Source organism: Oryx dammah, unplaced genomic scaffold (genome assembly GCF_014754425.2).
Source record: "Oryx dammah isolate SB20612 unplaced genomic scaffold, SCBI_Odam_1.1 HiC_scaffold_12, whole genome shotgun sequence".
Taxonomy (NCBI): domain Eukaryota; kingdom Metazoa; phylum Chordata; class Mammalia; order Artiodactyla; family Bovidae; genus Oryx; species Oryx dammah.
Window position 1 is genome coordinate 6,867,439 of NW_024070196.1, and position 24,133 is coordinate 6,891,571.

At 40.1% G+C, this 24,133-nt stretch overlaps 1 protein-coding gene and 1 pseudogene across 5 annotated transcripts in view; one reads left to right on the plus strand and one right to left on the minus strand.

The window, feature by feature from the left end:
- The window catches only part of LRBA (LPS responsive beige-like anchor protein), a 748,625-nt gene that overhangs the window by 27,554 nt on the left and 696,938 nt on the right, over nucleotides 1-24,133 (plus strand). The window lies entirely within an intron of this gene.
- Nucleotides 5,519-7,166, minus strand: LOC120871476 (annotated as a pseudogene).

Below are 24,133 nucleotides of genomic sequence, written 5' to 3' on the forward strand. Positions count from 1 at the left end.
TGAAGTGTACTTGATACACTAATACATTTTATTTTGTACAGACGTTATGCAATGGAGAGAGAACTGAGAGAGAACTGGTTTTAAATCTAATTCTTCTACTTCTAAGTTAGATATGACTTCATCCTAATCATTTAATCACGTTTTAAATAATTATTTGGGTGTTGGGTCTTAGCTGTGGCATGTGGGATCTTTTGGCGTTCGGACTCTCTAGTTGTGTTTGGGCTCAGTAGTTGGGGCATGCGGGCTTAGTTGCTCTGGAACATGTGGTATCTTAGTACCTTGACCAGCGATGGAACTTGTGTCCCCAGTACTGCAAGGCTGATTCTTAACCGCTGACTTCCTAATCACTTAATCACTCTTAATCTCATTTACAAATATTGTAAACATATTGAAAAAAATTTCACTTATAAGCCTGAATAATGGTTATATGGTTTTAATAACATAATGATGCTCTTGAGAGCTATTAAATTAGGTCATATAACTTACCCTTTAATATCTGGAGATTAGTAGATTTTGAAATCATTAGTCTGATTTTTATAGGATTTTTTTTTACTTCTTGATATTTGGGTTATCAATTTTCTTTTTTCCTCTAATTTAAAAAATTGTCCTAAAATGTATATAACAAAGTTTGCCATCTTAACCATTTTTAAAGGATACAGTTCAGTGGTATTAAGCCCATTCATACTGTTATACACATCTTTTATCATCATCCATCTCCAGAACTCTATCTTGCACAAGTGAGTCTCTACATCTCGCCTCAGGCAGCTACCATTCTACTTTCTGTCTTTGTGTATCATTTTCTTTTAATTAGTCCCTTGTTGGGGCACCAGGATCGTGCAGGCCTCTTGGTGAGTGAACAGTAGAAAACAGAAATGTGCAGAGGAAACCTGGCAAGGCTGGACCAGCTGATGGTAAATGGTCTGTGACTGTGACCCTGTTAGTTCAGTTCCTACATTTGATACTTCAGCATAAAACCGTTAAAAAAATATAAATAGGATGTTTACTGAATTCACATTCAGTAGCTAGTGGGAGTGGAACATTTTAAAGTGGAAAAATCATCAGACTGGATAACTCCTGCTGCTGCTGCTAAGTCGCTCAGTCATGCCCGACTCTTAGCGACCCCATGGACTGTGGCCCACCAGGCTCCTCCGTCCATGGGATTTTCCAGGCAGGAGTGCTGGAGTAGGGTGCCAGCGCCTTCTCCAATGCATGAAAGTGAAAACTGAAAGTGAAGTCGCTCAGTCGTGCCCGACTCTTAGTGACCCCATGGACTGCAGCCCACCAGGCTCCTCCATCCCTGGGATTCTCCAGGCAGGAGTGCTGGAGTGGTCGCCAGCGCCTTCTCCAGGACAGTTCCTGGGGACTCAGCGCACAGTTTCTTCCTCCTACTCAGTTCCTCCTGCTCAGTTTCGTGCCTTTCATTTGCGTAAATACATAGGTCACAGTGTGGGTTTTTCAGTGTTTTCCCAGCGCAGTGAATTGCCTAAATTTCTAACATTACTTTCATAGTCTCCCGATTCCACTTTGTTATACTGATAAGCATTGCCCTACATTTTGTGCCTTTTAAATTTGCTACCTGTCCTCTGTAGCATTCATTTGACTATCTTAGCGGTTTCTGTCTCCTTCTAGAAGGAGAAATACAGAGGTAAAAATCAAGCAAATTACAAAAGTAGCCTGTACTTTTAATTTTGTGGGCTTTTCTTTTTGACAAACACGCTGTAGCATGCAGATGAAAGCAAAAATCTCTGGTAATCTTGGCATTTATCTTTTTTAAATTTTATTTTATTTTCCTGGCAATTGAATTATGTTTTACCACACACTATATTTGAATCCTAGATGTACTGTAATCTTACATTCTTTCTCTTGTTTTTAGTTTGTCCTTTGTTAACATTTAATTTTGGATGCTCACCTGTTAATTAAGCAATCTAAAACAGTTTCCAGTAACCTCTAAGCCTAGTTTTCAAAGGGCGTTTTATTTTTTAATCATTTACAGCCCATTTAAAACATATTACATATTTAAAATAGCTATGCATTGATTTCCTTACAGTATATGTAGGTACTTTTCTGATTTTAAGTAAGTGCACATATTAGAGAACAAAATAAGAAATGATGAAAAAGTCCCAATTGCTTGAAGCCCAGGTCTTAATTTAGTGTAAGTGGTGGGTCTTCTTTTTCCCTAAGAGCTAGTTAGTTGGGTAAAGAAAACTTGACAAAGATTTGGTTTTTTTCTTTGCCTCTCCACTATTTTTTCTAATTCTAAGATGCTATTAATTGCTAGATGCATCATTATTTTATGTACCATCAAGAAAGAGAAACAATTATTGAACTGTGAAACAATGCTTTCTTATCACTGACTTTTAAAACAGTATTTATTTGTTAATAATTTCAAACCTAAAAGTTGCAGGAACATCTGCATATCCTTTTTCTAGATTCACTGATTATTAACAGTCCAGCTCATTGGTCTTATCATTGCTTGCTTCTCTATATGTGTATACACAGTTTATTTCTGACATTTGAAGATCAGTTGAGCATATTGGCAGTTCAGTCCTAATGCCATAGTGAGGAAGGATATCTCTTACATAACCAAAATATAGTTATCAACTTCAACAAATGTAACTTTGATAAAATATTTTTAATACACTGTCTACACTTCATTTTTGTCAGTTGACTTGATACTATCTTATCCTTTTTCCTCTCCTTCCATCAGGTTCCAGCCTAGGGTCAGCTGTTGAATTTACTTGTGCTGTTTCTTTAGTTTTTTTTTTTTTGTTTGTTTATTATTTATCTGGCTGTGCGGGGTTTTCATTGCTGCTCCGGCTTTTCTCTAGCTGTAGCAAGCGGGTGCTGCTCTCTGGCTGCAGTGCTGGGCTTCCAATTGCGGTGGCTTCTCTTGTGGAGCATGGGCTTGGGCACGCAGGCGTCAGTGGTTGCGGCTCCCGGGTTCTGGGGCACAGGCTTGGTAGCTGTGGCACAAGGGCTTGGTTGCTATGTGGCATGTGGAATCTTCCCAACCTGGGCTTGAACCCATGTCTCCAGCTTTGGCAGGCGGATTCTTTACTGCTGAACCACCAGGGAAGCCCCCTTTATTTTTAGGTCTAGAATATTTTTCCCTTCTTCCTTTGTCTTTTATGATGTTGGTAAATAGAATAACTTTTTTTTAAGTTAGAGTGTTCCTTGTTCTGATCTGATATTTGCTCATGATTAGATTCAGGTTATGCATTCCTGATACTAATTCTACATAAGTTATGTTGTGTTTTGCTTAAGCCATGAAATCTAGAGTCCCACCATGTTTATTTGGTCTTCACTGGTGATGTTAGTTTTATTACTTGCTTGTCTGATTTCTCCACTGCATAACTGTTAGTTTTGCCCTTGCAATTAATAAGCAATCTGTGAGGAGACACTTTAAAACTATGCACTTATCTTTTGTTTGTTGTTCAGTCCCTAAGTCACGTCTGGCTCTTTGCAACCGCATGGACTGCAGCACGCCAGGCTTCCCTGTCCTTCACCATCTCCTGGAGCTTGCTCAAACTCATGTCCATTGAGTCAGTGGTGCCATCCAACCATCTCATCCTCTGTTGCCCCCTTCTTCTCCTGCCCTCAATCTTTCCCAGCATCAGGGTCTTTTCCATTGGGCCAGCTCTTTGGATCAGATAGCCAGAGCATTGGAGTTTCAGCTTCAGCATTAGTCCTTCCAATGAACACTCAGGACTGATCTCCTTTAGGATGGACTGGTTGGACCTCCTTGCAGTCCAAGGGACTCTCAAGAGTCTTCTCCAACACCACAGTTCAAAGCATCAATTCTTCAGTGCTCAGTTTTCTTTATGGTTCAACTCTCACATCCATACATGACTACTAGAAAAACCATAGCTTTGACTAGATGAACCTTGGCAAAGTGATGTCTCTGCTTTTTAATACGCTGTTTAGGTTTGTTATAGCTTTTCTTCCAAGCAGCAAGTGTCTTTAAATTTTGTGGTTGCAGTCACTTTCTGCAGTGATTTTGGAGCCCAGGAGAATAAAATCTGCCACTGTTTCCATTTTCTCCCTATTTGTATGCCATAAAGTGATGGGACTGGATGCCATGATCGTAGTTTTTTGAATGTTGAGTTTTAGGCCAGCTTTTTCTTTTTCTTTTGTTGATCAAATCTAAATATTTTATTATATAGTTACACCCAATTGTGTTTTTGCTATATACTTTTAACTTGAAGACATCTGTAAAACCAGTACATTAGATAAATCCTGAAATTCTACTAGCTATAAGCTATTTAAATATTGCTTATACAAAATATTTGGCAGTGGGTGGGGGAGGTGGACAAAAGCTTTTTTACAAAACGGAAGTCAGGTGCAGAAAACTTATGATTACTCGGGATATGGGGGAGAAGGATACATTGGGAGACTGACACTGGCATGTATACACTCAGGTCAGGTCAGTCCAGTCGCTCAGTCGTGTCCAACTCTGCGACCCCATGAACCGCAGCACGCCAGGCCTGCCTGTCCACCACCATCTCCCGGAGTTCACTCAGACTCACGTCCATCGAGTCGGTGATGCCATCCAGCCATCTCATCCTCGGTCGTCCCCTTCTCCTCCTGCCCCCAACCCCTCCCAGCATCAGAGTCTTTTCCAATGAGTCAACTCTTCGCATGAGGTGGCCAAAGTACTGGAGCTTCAGCTTTAGCATCATTCCTTCCAAAGAAATCCCAGGGCTGATCTCCTTCAGAATGGACTGTTTGGATCTCCTTGCAGTCCAAGGGACTCTCAAGAGTCTTCTCCAACACCACAGTTCAAAAGCATCGATTCTTTGGCGCTTGGCCTTCTTCACAGTCCAACTCTCACATCCATCCATGACTACTGGAAAGACCACAGCCTTGACTAGACGGACCTTTGTTGGCAAAGTAATGTCTCTGCTTTTTAATATGCTCTCTAGGTTGGTCATATCTTTTCTTCCAAGGAGTAAGCGTCTTTTAATTTCATGGCTGCAGGCACCATCTGGAGTGATTTTAGAGCCTCCAAAAATGTATACACTACTATACATAAAACAGATGAGAGTAGGAAATGGCAACCCACTCCAGCATCCCTGCTTGGAGAATCCCATGGACAGAGGAGACTGGCGGGCCACAGTCCATGGGTTTGCAGAGAGTTGGACACAACTGAAGCAACTTAGCATACATAAAACATATAACTAAAAAACTACTGTATAGCACAGGGAACTGTACTCAATACTCTGTAATGGTCTATATGACAAAAGAATGAGTGGATATATATGTATAACTCATTCACTTTGCTATATACCTGAAACTAACACAACATTGTAAATCAGCTATACTCCAATAAAATTATAAAAAATTATTAAAGGAAAACCCGCACCATATAAAGAGCATACACTTAAATAAAAGATGAATGTTTAACATACAGAGTAATGTTTTTTATTCACTGATAGGCTAAAGTTACATTTCAAGATGTTTGTTTTGTATGCTTAATTAGTTTTATTAGCAAGCAAACCCCTATGAAGGATGGCCATCATCTAGCCCTCAGACTCAGATTCATCTTCATCTTGCCTAATCTGGAAGTAACAAAGCTCGTAAGTCTCCTTGTCAGATGCAACCACACGAAGCCAATCATGGATTATTCTTTTTAAGGTATTTCTTGGTAAGGTACTTCAAATCCCTTTTAGAGAACTGTTTCTCAGAAACGATTATGATTTTATTCTTGAAGCGTTCAATGTGAACGACATTCCCAAGATTTCCAGTTTTTCCATTCACTTTAACCTTCTCCCGCAGAAACTGTTCAAAATTTCCAGAATCAAAAATTCCATCTTCTACTGGATGAGTAAGATCCAAATTAAACTTCCACGTTGACTTCTTAGGCTTCTTGTCTTTTCAGCGCCATCTTGAAGGCTTGCCGTGCGATGAGAGAGCTATGCCAGCTTTTTCACTCTCCTCTTTCACCCTCCTCAAGAGGCTCTTTAGTTCCTCTTTGCTTTCTGCCATTAGAGTGGTATGCCGTCTTCATATCTGAGGGTATTGATATTTCTCCCAGCAGTCTTGATTTCAGCTGATCCAGCACATCTTGATTCCACACATCTAGCATTTCTTGCTCCTCATTAAAAAATCAAAAAATTTCCCTAGATTTAACATCCATGGATGATTCTTGCCTAAACAAACATTTATAGTGATAATTGCAAAGTGATTTCAACTCCAGCATTCCTTCATGTTTACCAGTCAATTTTTGACGTTCTAGCTTAAGCAAGAATCCTGTTTTTCCCCGTTTGTACATTTATCTATTATTGATATAAACTCTTGGATTCCCATTTTTTCCTATTTGTAATTCATTACTGTCCTTAATTATTTTGATGTTTAGATTTTGATGTACTGCCATATATTCTAACATTGTAATATATTCCAGGCTATTAAAAAAAAAAATCTTTGTACTTCTTCAGGGCTTCGCAGGTGGTCTCAGTGGTACGGAATCCGTCTGCCACTGCTAGAGAGGCAGATTTGATCCCTGGGTTGGTGTGATCCCCTGGGGAAGTAAATGGCTAAGAGTCGGACACAACTGAGCGAGCTTGCCTGCACTGACTTATTTAAATGATGTCCTTTACAACTGCCGTTTTTCTTTTGCTATAGATTCTTGCCTTTTACCTATTTAGAGACGTTCTTTGACTGTTTCTTTTAGGATAAGGTTAGCCTTGCTTTATTCTTTTAGTTTTTGCTTATTTGAGAAATTCTTTATTTTTCCTTCTATTCTAAACGATGGTCTTGCCATATGGAGTAACCTAGATTGCAGATTTTTCCCTTCCAGGTCTCTGACTGTATCTTGCCACACTCCCTTTTGGCCTTCAGTGTTTTCTGTGGAGAAATCAACTGATAACCTTATGAGGATTCCCTTGTAATTAACTCTTTGTTTTTCTCTTGCTGCCTTTAGAATCCTCGCTTTAACTTTTCCCATTTTAATTACATGTCTTGATGTCGATCTGTTTGGATTCATCTTGTTTGGGACTCTTTCCTTCCTGTGCCTGGATATCTATTTCCTCTTTTAGGCTTGGAAAGGTTTCCCCCTTAATTTCTTTTCTCGCTCCCTTCTTTTTTTTTTTTTTGGCTGCACCGTGTAGCTTGTGGGCTATTAGTTCCCTGGCCAGTGATTGGACTTGGACCTGCAGCAGCGAAAGCATGGGTTCCCAACCACTGGACTGCCAGGGAATTCCCGTAATTTTTTCACATACATTTCATTTCTCTTTCGTGTCTTTCTGGGATTCCCTGTTAGGTGTGGATTGGGATGTTTTATGCTACCCAAGGGTCTTATTATGGCTTTCATTGTTTCCATTTGTCTTTCTGTCTGCTGTTCTGATTGGTGGGTTTTCTTTAGTCTGTCTTCCAGATCAGTTATTTCTTCTGTATTGTCCAGTTTGCTGTTTATCACCTTTATCTCAGCTTTTGTCTTGACTAGTGAGTTTTCTCACTTTAATCCTCTTTATAGTTTCTAGGTCTGCATTTCCCTTGGTTGGCTTTCTTCGTTCAGTGTTTCCTTTGTTGTTGTTGCTTGCTGGGTTTTCATGGCTGTCTGGGGGCTGTCTCTCATTGCAGTGGTTGGGGGCTGTTCCCAAGTGGTAGTGTGGGCTTCCTACTGAGGTGGCTTCTCTTGCCGTGGCGCCCAGGCTCAGCTGCCCTGCGGTGCGTGGGATCTTCTGGACCAGGGATTGAGCCTGTGCCCCCTGTACTGGCAGTGAATTCTTTACCACTGGACCACCCGTAGAGTCCTTCAGTATTCTTATTACCTCCCTTTGAACTTGGGATCTGGTAGACTGGAAGGTGTCTGTTTTATTGTTCTTTCAAGGGAATTCTCTTGATCTTTTAGTTGGGAGTGGCTCCTCTGCTACTTCATTCATTTGCATTTCTCAGAGTACGAGTTTAGGAGAAGCAGTTATCTACTGTGGTCTCAAAGGGCTGTTCCTCTGTGGGAATGTCCTCTGTGCAGCCTGTATGAGTCTGGTGGTTTTGGTGTGAAGGCTGTTTTTGGCATGGATGCCTGCTCTGTCTTGCATCGATGGGTACTGGCCACTGCCCCCAGGCGTACTGGTGTGTGGTATGGAGCCCTGCTGGATGTTGAGTGGGGCCTTCTTGATCTGTGGTTGTCATAGCCCTGTTGGGGGCAGAGTCTGCTCCCCAGCTGTTGCAGTAGATAGCCTAGAACTGTTTCTGAGCTGCCGTGTGAGGTAGATGGGACCAGAGCACTCCCTTTGGGAGAAGAGACACTGGGTTTTCCTCCGTAGGAGCTGTCCACCATAAAGTGAGCTCTGTGATGTCACTTGTTACCTGTGTGCGGCCCACAAGGGATACTGCTTTTAACACTGTCCTCGGCCCGGCCTCAGCCGTGGAAATTCAGGCAGTTGGCCCAGGTGTCCCTCAGGCACTGTTCTCACAAAGCTACCAGTGCAGGTCCGCAGGCACAGATCTGGTGCCAGGACTGCGGTAGTTGCACATCTGGCGTCTCCGTGGAAGCTGTGAGTCAGCCCAGACACTGGCTCTGCCTCTGAGTGCACACTCACGCACGCGCCTGCAGCCACACCAGTTGTCTGCTCGGACTCCTGAAGGCGCTGAGTTTAAGAAACTGCCCGTGGGACTGGAATCCACAGACCTCACAGCCGTCGCACACTCAGGTTCAGCCCTGTATCTGAAGCTGCATGGCCTCTGGGGCTGGCTTGGATTCCAGCCTTGCCTCCGCTCGTGGGCAGCCTGCTGGTGCTCGTGCACTGGTCCAGAACTCACATGACCACGCCCACTGGGAGCACACCAAGAGGGAGGCCTCTTTGGTGGGCTCTGGCCCTCCCTTCGTGCATGTTAGCAGTGGGGCTTTAATGGTGGGCATGGGTTCCTTCCCCCAAACATCCCTGGGTGCACACCTTACTCCCGCCCCTTCAGCCTGTCTCTACACAGCCAACCCCAGTCCTCTCCCCAAGTCTGTCCTCTGAAGCTTGAGTTTAAGCAACCAGCATCCTTCCATCCTTCCTAAGCCCCCACGAAGCTCCAGCAGACTCTCATCTTGGGCTGAGAACTCAGCAAGGTAGCCAGGACCTTCTACACAGGTCTCTCTGTTCTGGCTGCTGCCAGCCAGCTGCTGCACTCTCCTCTGAGCCTCTGAAGCTGCCTTTCAGTCCCGCTGGTCTCCCCCTGGAGAAGGGGCTGGCCAGGGTGAGGGAAGCTGTCTTCTTTCGCAACTCCCTCCCAGGGATGCAGCTCCTGTCCCGATTGCCTTTTTTTTTTGTTTCATCCTACCTGGCTATGTGGTTATCTTTCTTGCAATTTTGGTTTTATGAGATTATCTGCCAGCATTCAGCAGGTATTCTGTGACAACTGTACCACATGTAGATGTATTTTTAATATATTGGGTTGGCCAAAAGGTTCATTTGGGATTTTCCATAAGATGTTAAGGAAAAACCCGAAGGAACCTTTTGGCCAACCCAATATTTGTGGGAGAAGATGAACCCCATGCCCTTCTATTCCAGCATCTTGATCTGTCCCTGGTCCAGGCTAATCTTATACCTTTTCTGGAATGAGCCCCTTTTATGAGGAACCTAGATTCCTTTATGGAGAATGGTCTTATAGAGACCAAGATTTGGATGTTAGGTATTCTTGTTATCCCTGAGGCATCTTTGCTTATGGATTTTTTTCCGTTGATAGAGGAAGAAAAAAATGCATGTATTTATATATGCAAATATGAGCATATGTACTTGTATGCATACATTCATATTTAATTACAGGCTTACATGTATGCATGTACACGTACACACACATATATATAGTACAGTTTATGAGTTTACACTGCCCTCCCCAAATCAAGTCCATCCCTATAGGATTCTTGCTCATCTCTCCTCAGTCTATAAATGTGTATCTTCTTCACACTGAGAACCCCAGCTTCCAAAAGTATCTACATATCCCATTTACTTAGAGTACTTCTTACATAGTTTTATAATTGCTGTGCTTATACCAGTGTTATATACAAAACGTTCACCTAGGACAAAGATTGAGAATTTGTTTGCAGTTAAGCTTCCTACTCCGTCTAAAACTGTGTTTGTGTGTGTGTGTGTGTGACACACACAGTCAAATGTGTTCCTAAATTACTTGACTTATCTCTTTCTCTCCCTTTTGTATGACTGTGGTGTTATTTTGAACTGCAGTTGAATTCTTGGTTTTGATTTTTGTTTTCTCTCCTTTCCATCTTTCTTGATTTAATTAAAATTTTTGTTGTATAGTGGAACATCTTTTTTTCTTTCTTGCAGGCAGTCAGCTTGTTTTCTGGCTTGGCTTTCGTTTGCTTATTTTCTTCTAAGTTTATGAGCACACTCTTGTGAGCTCAGTAGTTGCGGCTCCTGGCTCTGGAGCTCTGGCTTAGAGGCTGTGCTGCGTGGGCTTAGCTGTTGAGTGACATGTGGGATCTTCCTGGGCCTGTGTCCCCTGCTTGGCAGGGGGATTCTTAATCACTAAACCACCAGGGGAGTCCCCATTGTAGTTTTGATTTGTACTTTCTTAATGATTAATGATGTTGGGCATGTTTTCGCGTGTTTATCGGCCATTTGTATTTTCTTTTTTGAAGAGATGCTTAAGTCCTTTCCTTCCTTTAAAACATATTTTTTGGCTGCGTCAAGTGGCATGTGGGATCTAAGTTCCTGGGCCAGGGATTGAACGCCCTGTGTTGGAAGCGTAGAGTCTTGACCACTGGATTGACACGGAAGTCCCTGCTTATTCTTGAATAAGGTTGTTTGTTGTAGAATTTTAGGAGTTCTCCATAGATTCTAGCTGATAATCTCTTGTCAGACACATGATTTGTAAATATGTTCTCCCATTCTGTGGGTTGCCATTTTACTCTGAAACTGCCTCTTGATGCTCTAAGTTGAGCGCTGGAGAATTGATCCTTTTGAGCTGTGGTGTTGGAGAGGACTCTTAAGAGTCCCTTGTATTTCAGGGAGATCAAACCAGTCAATCTTGAATATTCATTGGAAGGACTGATGCTGAAGCTGAAGCTTCAATACTTTGGCCACCTGATGTGAAGAACTGACTCCTTAGAAAAGACTCTGATGCTGGAAAAGATTGAGGGCAGGAGAAGAAGGGGGCAACAGAAGATGAGAAGGTTGGATGGCATCACCAACTCGATGGACATGAGTTTGAGCAAGCTCCGGAAGTTGGTGATGGACAGGGAAGTCTGGCGTGCTGCCATCCGTGGGGTCACAGAGTCAGACATGGCTGAGTGACTGAACTGAACTGAAGTTTTAAACATTTTCACGAAGTCCAGTTTGTCTGTTTTTCTTCTGTTGCTTGTGCCTTTGGTGTCGTATGCAAGAAATCATTGCCAGATTCAATTGTGAAGCTTCTGCCCTGGGTTTTCTTCTAAGAGTTTTATAGTTTTAAGTCTGACATTTAGATCTTTGATTCATTATGAATTAATATTTTCTACATAGTGTGAGGTGTCAGGGTATAAATTCATTCTTTGGCTTGTGAATATCCAGTTTTCCCAGCACTGTTTGTTGACAAGACCATCCTTTCCCCTTTGAATAGTCTTGGCGCTCAGCGTATACTCTTAACCTTTTCTATTTTCACAGAACCAGTCTATATCATTCCTAACAGGTCTTCCTGATTATTCTTACTACTACTGCATAGTTTTGTTTTGTGTGTATACTCCATTGTTAAATCAGTCTCCTGTACTTGGACATTTAGATAGCTTCCAGTATTTCTAAATAATGCTATAATAAATATATTTCAATAGATATAATCTGTTCACATCTATTTTTGTATAGTTGGAGGTGTATCTTTGGGATATATCCTGGAAGGAGAACAGCTGGGTAAAAGTGCAGATGCTTTTGTGATTCTGTTAAATATTAGAAAATATTCACCTTCATGTGGGTTGAACCATTTTGAGTTCCCACTAGCAATATATGAAATGCGTTTACTCACAGTGTACTATCAAACTTCTGAATTTTTTTTTTCCTATTCTGGGTGTGAAAATTAGTATTTCAGCATAGTTTTAATTTGCATTCCTTTCCTTATGAGTGAATTTTAGGTCTTCACATGTTTGAGGATTGTTTTATTATCTTTTTGTAAACTGTATGCTCGTTTTTGTATAGATTTTTTTTACCTTTTTTCTGTCATTAAAAAGTATGTTTGGACTTCCTCGTGGTCCCGTGGTAAAGACTCTGCCTGCTAATGCGGAGGACACTGGTCTGGGAAGATTCCACTGCCATGGGGTGGTTAAGCCCGTGGGCTAGAACTGCTGAAACCCAGGCGCCCTGGAGTCCACGCTCTGAAACAGGAGAAGGCCCGGCGGTGAGGAGCCGCGACACCAGCTAGAGAGTAGCCCCTGCCTGCCGCAGCCAGAGGAAGCCCGCGCTCAGCATCGAAGACCCAGTGTAGCCAAAACTAAAAATCAGTAAATAAAAAATATTCTTGCATAAGAGGGTTATTAGCCTTCTCTCTTTGTTGTATGTTGCAAATAGTTTCTCCCAGTTTGTCTTTTACCTTTGTCAATGGTATTTTGCCATGCAAGCTTTTTATTTTATTTTATTTTATTTTATTTTCCATGGTAAAATTTTATTTTTCTACCTCGGTTGCTTATGGGGGTAAAAATAAAACGTCATTAGGGAGAAGCACAGATGAACTATTTACGGAGATGAAGAAAATTCACAACGGCTCAAACGTCTGTGAGCTAAGTATACTAGCACAAGTTCACCAAAGCAATTCACAGCAGAACAGAACAAACAGGAAAAAAAAAAAGCCATACAGATTTGGAAAAATAGCATCTATGAGAAAGTCTGTGGGAAAATAAAAGGAAATTAACCAATGATGACATCAAGCATCTTTAATGAGATGAGCCAAACTGCACACGTTGGGTCTAAAGGATATGTGTGCATGCTTGTTGCTAAGCTGTGTCTGACTCTTTGCGACCCCATGGGGCCCGCCAGGCTCCTCTGATCATGGGATTCTCCAGGCAAGAATACTGGGTTGCCATTGCCTTCTCCAAGCTTTTTATTTTAATATAGTCAAATTTAATAATCTTTTCCTTTTTTTACAGCTGGATTTTAAATCATAATTGGAAAGGCTTTCCTTAATTTCAGCTTATATAGAAATTTACCCATGTTTTTCCTATTATTTGTATAATATTTTTTATTTTTAAAATTAAATTTAATTTAAAATGAAACAAAGATAAATATTTTAATGATAAAAGGTACAATTCATAAAGAAGGTAGACCATTAGTTGCCTAACAACAAAGAAACATAAAGCAGAAATCAGAAGAAATATAACGGAAAAGAAAAAAATACATAATGATGGTGAGACATATTAACATTTCTCTGAGAATATTTTATCAAATGCAGAAAAAATAATAGGAACATCTTGAATGTGCCATTAATTTAAATATAATAGACTTCTGATTGTGTTGATCTTGTACCCTGTTGATCTCTGATCCTGTCTGTGTAGTATGGGGAATGGGTCCAGTTTTGCCTTTTCCCAAATGTCTGTTCACTTCTCCTGACAGTAAAGACCAGCCTCACCACTTGATTTGGGATGCTACCTTGCTTTTCCCTTATACTTAATGTTTTATATCATTGGCCTGTTTTTGTACTTTTTTGTTCTATTTGTCTGTCTGTGCTTCATTACCACACTGTTTTAATTTTAGAAACTTTATGGTACTTTTAATTTTTTAAATTTTTGGCCATGCTGCATGGCTGTGGGACCTTAGTTTCTCGAGCAGGGATTTAACTCAGCCCACAGCCATGGAAGCAAGCACCGAGTCCTAACCACTGAGCAATCAGAATCCCCTTAGTACTTTTTAATGTCTGGTAGCATTAGTGTTAGAGAAGGCAATGGCACCCCACTCCAGTGCTCTTGCCTGGAAAATCCCATGGATGGAGGAGCCTGGTGGGCTGCAGTCCATGGGGTCACTAAGAGTCGGACACGACTGAGCGACTTCACTTTAACTTTTCACTTTCATGCATTGGAGAAGGAAATGCAACCCATTCCAGTGTTCTTGCCTGGAGAATCCCAGGGATGGGGGAGCCTGGTGGGCTGCCCTCTATGGGGTCACACAGAGTCGGACACGACTGAAGCGACTTAGCAACAGCAGCCGCAGCATTAGTTTATCGTCATAGCTCTCACTTTTTAGTGTTTTCCTAGTGAATTCTTGTGAATTTATTTTGCTATATTTTAGTATCTACTTGTCTAATTCCATTATAAAGCTCATTGATATTTTCATTGGGGAACACATTACATTTATTAAATATCTTAGGTGGAACTGACATCTTAATTATGTTGAAGCATTTTCACCTAGAACATGGGACGTCTTTCTGTATGTTCAAGCCTACTTTTATAGTTTTCAAGAAAGTTTGTTATTTGCTTTATATATTCTGGATTTCTTGTTAAGTTTATTCTTAATTATTTTTTTCTTTTATGTTTCACTTGTAAATGGTGTTTTCTCACTATATCTTCTAACTGGTCATTATTTGTCACCAGTGAGATATTTTATTCAATACTTATTGAAAGGACTCTTATAGTCTTATTTGAACATGAGAATTTTTACTGTTTCTCTTTCGTGTGTGTGTGTATAAAGGAAAATATAAGCAAATTATGTGAGGTATATCTAAAACTGTTTGATATTCAGTTGAAATCTTCTGCATCACTTTTTGATAAGGAGTTCTTGACATCTGTGTTAACTAACCAGTATTATTCTCTTGGCCATTAAAAATATTGATGACATAACATTTTAAAAGTGCTTCTTTATCATCTTGGATTTTTTTCCAAGCCACTGTCACCCGTTTTGCAAATTTCGATACTGGTGTTTTCTTGATTTTTATCAGAACGTGTTAATGGAAGGTTTTAAAGATAAGCCTCATATTCAGATGATACTTAGTGGTTTCTTGACATGAATGGTTACACTTTGTCAACAGAAATAACCACCAAATTTCGTAGGACTGCTGCCTGACCAAAAAAAGATAACCACTGAATAGAATACACAGATTATTTCAGAGACACTGAAATATGAAAATTAAAAGAGCCTTAGAATTGATGAAATGTGGTATTTACTCTTGTGTTTTCTTGTCTATTTATATTTTCAGTTAACATTTTTTTTCTTCAAAACCATGGTTTGACTGAAGTTTTTCTTACTAAGAATGAAATTTCATTTTTGATAGATCTGATCCCCAACATGGAGTGAAGGAAAGAAATACGGACTTCTAATTTTTAAAAATCACATCCTTTTAAATTTCAGTTTTAGTGCCTGTGCTTAAATGAACATACTGCATTAGTAAAATAGTATGTGCTCTATCCCACAGATGTAGAAGTCAGACTTCGGGCAAACTTGGCTTGCTGGCTCACAGCCCCGAGGCAGATGGTGTTTTCCAGACATGACAGCAGCCGCGTCTCTGCCTCACATGTCCCCACGTATGAGGCCTCTGTCCCCTCCCTTTGAAACGGGAAGGGCTTCTGTGGTTTTCAGCTTCTTGAGTATGATAGAAGTGACATGATGTGACTTTTGAGGCTAACTGAAATGCTTATGCGTGGGGCCCTGAGCTGCCATGCAAACTCAGCTGTTTGAGCCCATCTAGCTGTGAAGAAGCTCAAATTAGCCCCTGCAGGGAGATCATGTGGAGAGTCTCTGAAACTATAGAAGAGAGGGCTGTCCCGCCACCTTCTCCAGCAGCCCCTTTCACCGCTGTTGAAGGTCTCGCCACTGTGTGCACCCACCCCAAACTGGAACGTAAGAGCACTCGAATATTTAGCATAGGGTTGTAGTTAACAGTGCATTACATAATGTGTGGGCTTATTGACTCAAAATTTTAAATTTCTGTTGCTTTTATTGAGATGTAGTTTTAAGATATGTGGAATACATATCTGTAGTTTTAAGATATGTGGAATACATGTCTTAAAACCAACCATTTGAAAGCCCACAGTTCAGTTACTTTTAGTGTATTCAGAAGGTTGTAAGACCAGTACAATATCCAAATAATTTCAGAATGTTTTGTTACTCCAGAGTGGTCCTGTACCTGAGCGGTCCTGTACCCATTAACAGTCACACCCCGTTTCTCCTTCCCTCCAGCTCCTGGCAACCACGCATCTCTTCGTTTCTATTATCACTCATATTTAACATTTAATTTTTAAACTTGTCTAATTTTCTTTCTTAGCATATTTGAAATAATGCACTAGAGGGATCTGGAGCGTGCTTTAGACTGATAGAGAGGTGACAGCTGAAAGTGTAACTGTGGAGGATCCAGAATTAAAAAGCAAATACAGTGCTTTATTATTCAAAGAATAGTAGTGAATGACTAGTGAGTGAATCTGTTTCATCAGGAAAAAGTTATATTTAGTTCTCTTTTTAAGAAGCCAGGGAATACTGCATTTAAATTTTAAACTTAAATTTACATTTTAAAAAATTTTTTTAAAATTTATTTACGACTGCCCTGGGTTTCTGTTGCCTCACACATGCTTTCTCTAGTCTCAGCGAGCGAGCTCTGCTCTTGGTTGCAGTGCTCCGGCTCCTCACTGCAGGGGCTCCTCCTGTTGCGAAGCGTGGGTGCCAGGCCTCAGTGGTTGCAGCCTGTGGGCTTAGTTGCTCTGCAGCACGTGGAATCGTCCCGAACTAGGGACTGGACCCATGTCCCCTTCATTGGCAAACCTTACCCACTGGACCACCGAGGGAGTCCTGCATTTCTTGTTAAAAAGTTAGTGAGGGAAATACCAGAAAAGATAGGGGCAAATCGAATTAGAAGGGGTCCTTATTTCTGTCTCTAAAATGAAAACAGTAGATTTTAATGTCTGTTAGGCTGTTAACATTAACATACATCCTGTCAGTAATGGATATATGTTGTTATTCTTTAAAAAATTTCATATAAATCTTATCCTACTTTCAGATACAGATACATACATATATTTCTTTGTTTTATGAGAAAGATATCCAAGCCACCCATATATTTTACCTTTGGAAGGTTAAGACTTGGTGAAACTTGGATTGTAACTTTAAACTTAGAAATAATCATTTTTTAATAAAATATGGGAACAAATGTAGTCTCTGAAGTGGGATGCTTAAGATGACTCACTAAAGTACATTAACAAAGTATTAGATTTATATTCATTTTCTTACTGAATAATAAAATAATAATAAAAAATAGCTCTACAGTGGCAACCCTCATTCTGGCTGATGGTCTAGTGAGATTTATAGCTTCCATGGCATCCTGAGGAAGCCTGGAGGGGTAATAATAGAAACCTCACCTAAGTGTTTCCTTTCAGTTTATTGTAGTACGTTTACTTGTGCCTGGGTGAATGAAATTAAAGATAATATGCTTTTAATAATAGACTTTTAACAGTGATGAGAAGGGATTGTAAAAATCTTTTAATACTAAAGTTTCACTAGTTACAGTGTGGTAGTGTATCTAAACTTAAAATTTAAAAATGAGTTAGGCATTTTCCAATTATAGAAAGAAGAGTTTTCTAAATTTGTCTTTTCTAAGTAATTGTCAGTGTAATTTTTATGAATATAAACATAATGTGCCCCTCAACAGTTACCTATGAGTGAGAAGAAAGTAACTTCATTTTGAATGGAATTTGTCCTATGAAAATGGATATTTGAAAGCATTTACATTATTTTCTCACTCTGTTTCTGGAAAGGATGTGTCAGTTAAAAAAGTGCTTATACTTTGAAAAAAAGAGGGACAGAATTTTCTAATCCATTATTTTTTTCAAGGAATTATATTGAATTTTGAATTTATATTTTAAAAACAAAGCATTTTATAATAAAGCTTGTTAGAAAAACTGGAAAATTACACCTGAATTTTGGCAAAGCCAACATATCTCATGTTACAGTTGAATTTATATGTGTGTGAATATTCCTCTTTCTAATCCATTGTGATGTTAAAACTGAATTTAGACCTTCTGATTTCTGTTTCACAGAGTTCTTAAGCCAAGATTAAAGAGATGCACATCCATTCACGTTCCTTTCAAGTAAGGAAAACAGCAGTCAAGAAGAGAGTGGGCTTCTTTAGTAGCTCAGTGGTAAAGAATCTGCCTGCCAATGCAGGAGGCAGGCACAGCGTAGGTTTGATCCCTGGGTTGGGAAGATCCCCTGGAGTAGGAAATGGCAACCCACTCCAGTATCCTTGCCCAGAAAATCCCATGGACAGAAGAGTCTGGTGGGCTACAGTCCATGGGATCTCAAAGAGTTGGGCGTGACTGAGCAGTCACACACACACGAAGAGAGTACAAAAGGCTTTTTGTATCAGTATAAAAATATTTTATATTATTTTTTACCTCCTTTTCTTATTTTTTTTAACATATTAGATTAGAATTCAGTAGTCCATATATAATTTATGTACTAACATGGCTATGACCTGACTACTTTTTTACTGATAGGAATGTGTAATCTGAGGTTTGGAGATCATTAATCCAGATTATTGTCTGCTATTACAGGGGAGAAATTTGAACTCTGCATCATTAATTAAGTGGTTTGCCTGGAGGGCCCCTGTTCTGTTAGCTGTGTGAAGTTTGACCTCACGATGACTCTGTATTCAAAGTAATTTGTATTTCACCAAGATTGTAAAGTTTAGTCAAATATTTTTCTGCTTCAGTCTCTTTCTGTTCTCTTCTGAGCCTCCAGTGACATGTTCATTAGACTTTTTGATACTGTCACATGTGTCCTGGAGCCTATTCATTTAATTCAATTTTTATTCTCCCTGTTATTCAGATTGGATAATTTATGTTGATGTACCTACATATTTGGGCTTCCCAGGTGGCACAGTGGTAGAGAGTCTGCCTGCCAGTGCAGGAGATGGAGGGGACACAGGTTTGATCCCTGTTGGGAAGAGCCCCTGGAGTAGTGAATGGCAGCTCACTTCAGTATTCTTGCCTGGAAGATTCCACAGTCCGTGGAGACGCTAAAGAATCTAACATGACTTAGCTGCTGCTGCTGCTAAGTTGCTTCAGTCGTGTAACAACCTGCATATTTACTGATTATTTCCTCTGTCATCTCCATTCTACAAACGAACCTGTCCAAGTTCAACATGTTTTTCAATAGATCTTTCACTTCTGAGATTTCTCTGTTGAGAACCTTTGTCTTACCATTCATTTCTCACTTCGTTACCTTTGTCTTTACTTTGGGAAGGTTATTTATGATAGCTGCTTTAAAATCTTTGAGAACTCCAACATCTGAGTCATCTTGTGGGCATCTGTTTGTTGTCATTTTATTTCACCACATTTGCCTGGTTCTTGTTTGTTAAGTAATTTTGAATTGGTCTTAAATTTTTTGAACGTTCTGTTGGTAGATCTTGAGTTCTGCTGTATTCCTTGGAGAAAGTTGATTTTTTGTTTTGACACGTAATCAGCCTGGTTTGCATCAGACTGTGGGTTTGTCTTGCTTTCTGTGTATGGTGAGTTCAGTGTCGGTTCAGTGTTCAGGACTTTGCCTTGCTTCTTTGGGTCTGTCTCTCGTGTATGTGTGCCACTCAGGGGTTAGCCTGAGACTTGATCAGTTAAATTCTCAGAGCTTTTGCTTTGCTGGCTTCAGTCTGTCACGTGCATAGCTCAGGGATGAGTCTGAGACCTGTGTGGATTCATAACAGGCTTTCTCCTCTCTGTGCCTCCTGTACCATCTGCAGCCTATCCCAGTTTGTCTGGCTTAAAAGACAAGGTTTCTGTCAGTATTTTAGCTACACCTTCCATTACTGTGCTGTGCAGCTCCCTCAGGGTAGGGTCAAGGCTTGCTTTTAATTTTTATTATTTTTAATTAATTAAAAAAATATATTTTTTGGTGGGATCCTAGTTCCCCAATCAGGGATCAAACTCAGGCCTGGACAGTGAAAGCTTGTAGTCCCAAGCACTGGACTGCGAGGGCATTCCTAAGACTTATTTTTTAAATATTCAGTTCATTTCAGTCGCTCAGTCATGTCCGACTCTTTGAGACCCTGTGGACTGCAGCATGCCAGGCTTCCCTGTCCATCACCAACTCCCAGAGCTTACTCAAACTCATGTCCATCCAGTTGGTGATGCCATCCAACCATCTCATCCTCTGTCATCCCCTTTTCCTCCTGCCTCAGTCTTTCCCAACATCAGGGTCTTGTCAAATGAGCCATTTCTTTGCATCAGATGGCCAAAGTGTTGGAGTTTTCACTTCAGCATCAGTCCTTCCAATGAATATTCAGGGTTGATTTCCTTTAGGATTGATTGGTTGGATCTCCTTGCAGTCCAAGGGACTCTCAAGAGTCTTCTCCAGTATCACGATTCAAAAGCATCAGTTCTTTGGCACTCAGCTTTCTTTATAGTCCAACTCTCAAATCCATACATGACTACTGGAAAAACCATAGCTTTGACAAACCAACATTTATCAACAAATGTTGCTGTGGTATATATATATAAAGTAGCCTTTACTCTAAGAATAATTCAGCCGTATTCTAAGGCTTGATCCTTTGGGATCTTTCTCAAAATCGTGGCTCTTCAAGGTCTTTCTGCTCTGATCAGAATTCAGACACCCCCAGCACTGTGTGATCTGTTAGAATTGTTTACAGTCCACAGGAGTGTTTCTCCTGGCGATGTTCTGAGTCTCCCACTGTGCTTGTGCAGCTCGGTATTCGTCCGTAAGCTCACAGGGGCCACTGCTTAGATTTCTGGAGCAGTTTCTCAGGCAGTCTTCTCCTCTGGTGCCCCACTCCTTGGATTCTGGCTGCTTCAGTCTCCCTGAATTCTGATTTATGTGTCTTCAGCTCTTGAGATGGTCTTCTTAGCTCAGTTAAAAAAAAAAAAAAAGGTGTCATCACTTTTCAACTTTTTGATATTTGTGCTCTGCTTGGGTTCTCTTTGCCCATTTAATAGTTTAAAAAGTGCCTCTAGGCACAAGGTTGGCAGAACACTTACTTTGCTTACTTCTCCCAGGGATCACAGGCTGATTCTGCCTGTCAGGTGTCTGGAAATAGTTGCTTTACTATACTTTGTTTAGTTTTCTGTTGTTTTTGGTGAGAGGTTAAATCCAGTATTGGTTACTCCATCGTAACCAATGGGATTTGTGTTTTCCCATTTTCTTTTTTACTGTAACAGCTTATTAAATTTGTGCTGCATATCAAATTAACCCCAAATATTGATGCTTAACAAAAATACACGAAATTTCATACCATTACAGTGCCTCAGCAAGTTCCAGAATCTCAGCATCTAGTCCAAGTATGGGTGAGACTCCTTAGGGGCAGTTTCTTAAGTAACACTTTCTGTGCACAGTTCCTCTCGCCTTGTAGACTTGTAAAACTAGAGACAAGTTATCTGTTCTCACTCTAACATATGATGGTGAACTATTCTGAATAACTGTGTCATACATTCACGTTTAAAAAGCAGAGGGGAATGCACAAGGGAGCTGCTAGTCTGTAGTATTGAAATTCAGACAAGTGTGGAAAGTTCCTTGGTTGAGTCTCAAACTGGGAATGATTTTCCAGGGCTCTTGATTTGCTCTCTAGGTTCTTTGTTCTCCCATCCGAATCGTGTTCCCTTTTCCGGAAAAATAGAGTATCTTTATAGCTGAGCGGAAGCCTCAGCTTGCTTCCTACCAGTAAAATTCTGGGAGTCCAAAGACTTCTCTGCCGTCACACTGCCCTGTCTCTAGCTTCCTCAGTCCAAGCTGGCAGTGTTCCTGCATATATACCTCTTCTGTGAGTTTCCTGTGGATCTTCTTGGGGTTCACTCCATTGGAGAAAGCCTTACCTATAAATATTTCCTAGATTCTAGATGTGGGTTTGTTAAGGAGATTTGACTGTACCTAATTGTAGGAGTCAGTTAAACTCTCTAGTTTAAGTAAGGCTCTTGTCTTTGTGTCTGTTTCTGGAGTTTGAAGTTCATGAGGCAAGTGGTCAGGAAGAGAAGATGAAAGTGAAGTAGAGGAGACCAGGGGTAAGCTGGAGCCCTTAAGGACAGACTGTGACCCTGGCAGGTCTGGCTTGTTGCCTCTGAGCTTGTTGGTGTGAGTGTATTGCAGAATTTGGGTTCCTTTGCCATGAAGCCTGACATGTACCTCTGGTCCAGAAGTGTAAGAAGTGGAAAGACAGTGAAGGGGAGGGTGGGGCAGTGGTCAGCCCAGCTGCTGTATCGCACCCTGGAGATGAGCTGTCAGATAAGTGAAAGTGCGTGTGAGCTCCAAAGTGGCTGTTACCTCGCTTCCAGCCTCCATATTTCCCATAAGCATCTCTTTCTGTGGTTACCCAGCTAGCTGAACAGGGATTGGAGTTTTGGGGAGTGTAGCTCGGCCTAGCCAAGTCAACACATTACAGTGCCACTCCCAGTTAGACTGGAGAAGGGAATGGGAACCCACTCCAGTATTCTTGCCTGGAGAATTCCACAGACAGAGGAGCCTGCCAGGCTACAGTCCATGGGTCGCAAGAGTTGGACATGACTTAACGACTAAACCACCAGTTAGATATGTAAGTTGTTTGTTGCTATTTGTACAAATAATACTGTAACTTAACTAGTATGTATAAAGTGATTTAATTATTTTGGTTTATTGGGATAGATTTCTTTAAGTCCTGTTGCCAGATAAAATGATATGAATTTTACTTTAAGGCTTTTGGGACTTTTATAAATATATTTCATTCCAGAATGTTTGTGAGTGTTAGTTACTCTTGTGTCTGACTCTTTGCCACCCCTTAGACTGTAGCCTACCAGGCTCCTCTGTCTTTGGTATTCTCCAGGCACAAATACTGGAGTGGGTTGCCATTCCCTTCTCCAGGGGATTTTCCTGACCCAGGGATCGAACCTGGGTCTCCTGCATTGTAGACAGATTCTTTACTGTCTGAGCCACCAGGGAAGCCCAGAATTTCACTCAGAATGCTTGTATTAATATATAATCTCATGATGGTATATTGGCTTTACTGTGTCATTGGATACATATATACAGTATGCTTATATTCATATGTCTTTTTTGTATCATCCACTCCATTCAGGTAGATGCAAAGACCAGAAGTGATTAAAGAATAGTCTGTTTTCAGTTTTTTTTGTTTGGTATTTAAGACATTTTTATGCCTTTTTTTTTTTTCCTATGAATAATATGTTTTTGGTTCTATGAGTTTTCTTTTTTTTAAGTACTTGTATATATCTCGTTGTTAATTCTGCTCATGAAACATAAATATCCCAAATCAATGTATATCTCTTGTATTAATATTTGATCTTGTGCTTGGTTGCTGCTTGATTTTTGCTGGTTAATAGATTCATTTGCAGTGATACATACTTGAGTTCTGCTCTTCTAAACTTTCCTTCATTGCTGATACTTAAAAGCATTTCTGATTAATTTTTATTTTAGAGCTATCGAAGATTGATTGAAGCCCTCGTATTTCAATGTGGGCAGGGTAAATTCAGTCAGTGCTCTCATTTTGGATAATGAAGTTTTCACTTCTCTTTTGGAGGATTGTATGAGGTAGATGTAAAGATAACTTCTGTTAATGTTAATATTTTCAAGCACAATATTTATATAAGTACTTTATATATAAGTACTTTATATATGTTATTTATGTAACTTAAAAATCTTAGAAAATATAAGGGCACATAACGCTCAATCTGAGTAATGTGAGTTCACCTTCCTCTTTTAATTTGTAAATACTTAAGCGTGTTTCTTTAAAAGATAAAGACTTTAAAAAAGTGAGTCATACCACAGCATTATTATCATTCTTAGAGCACTTCACCAAGTATTCTGAATTCAAAATTTCCTCGTGTTTTATTAGTATTTTGTTTTGTTTTAAATATGGTTGATTTATCTGAATCATGAGCCAAATAATGTGTATACTTCATTTGGTGTATGTGTCTCTTAAATATTTTTCAATCTATTGGTTGTCTTCACCTCCCTGTTTTCTTGCTATTTTTCTTTTTTAAATAGAATTGGGTCTTTTTTTTTTTTTCTTCTATAGAATTTTCCACAGTTGGGATTATTTTCTGTAAATTGGTCAAGGCTTCATTAGACTCAATTTTGTTTTGTTTTGTTTTTGTAATGAGAATTGTTTCTAGAAGCATTGCATCAGGAAGTGCTTAAAATCTAACGTGTCTCTTTCTGTGATGTTAAGATTGGTGAGTATGAGATTGCGAATCCAGTGGGTTTAGATACTGTTAACTCTGTTTTCTGGTCCCATCACTTCATGGGAAATAGAAGGG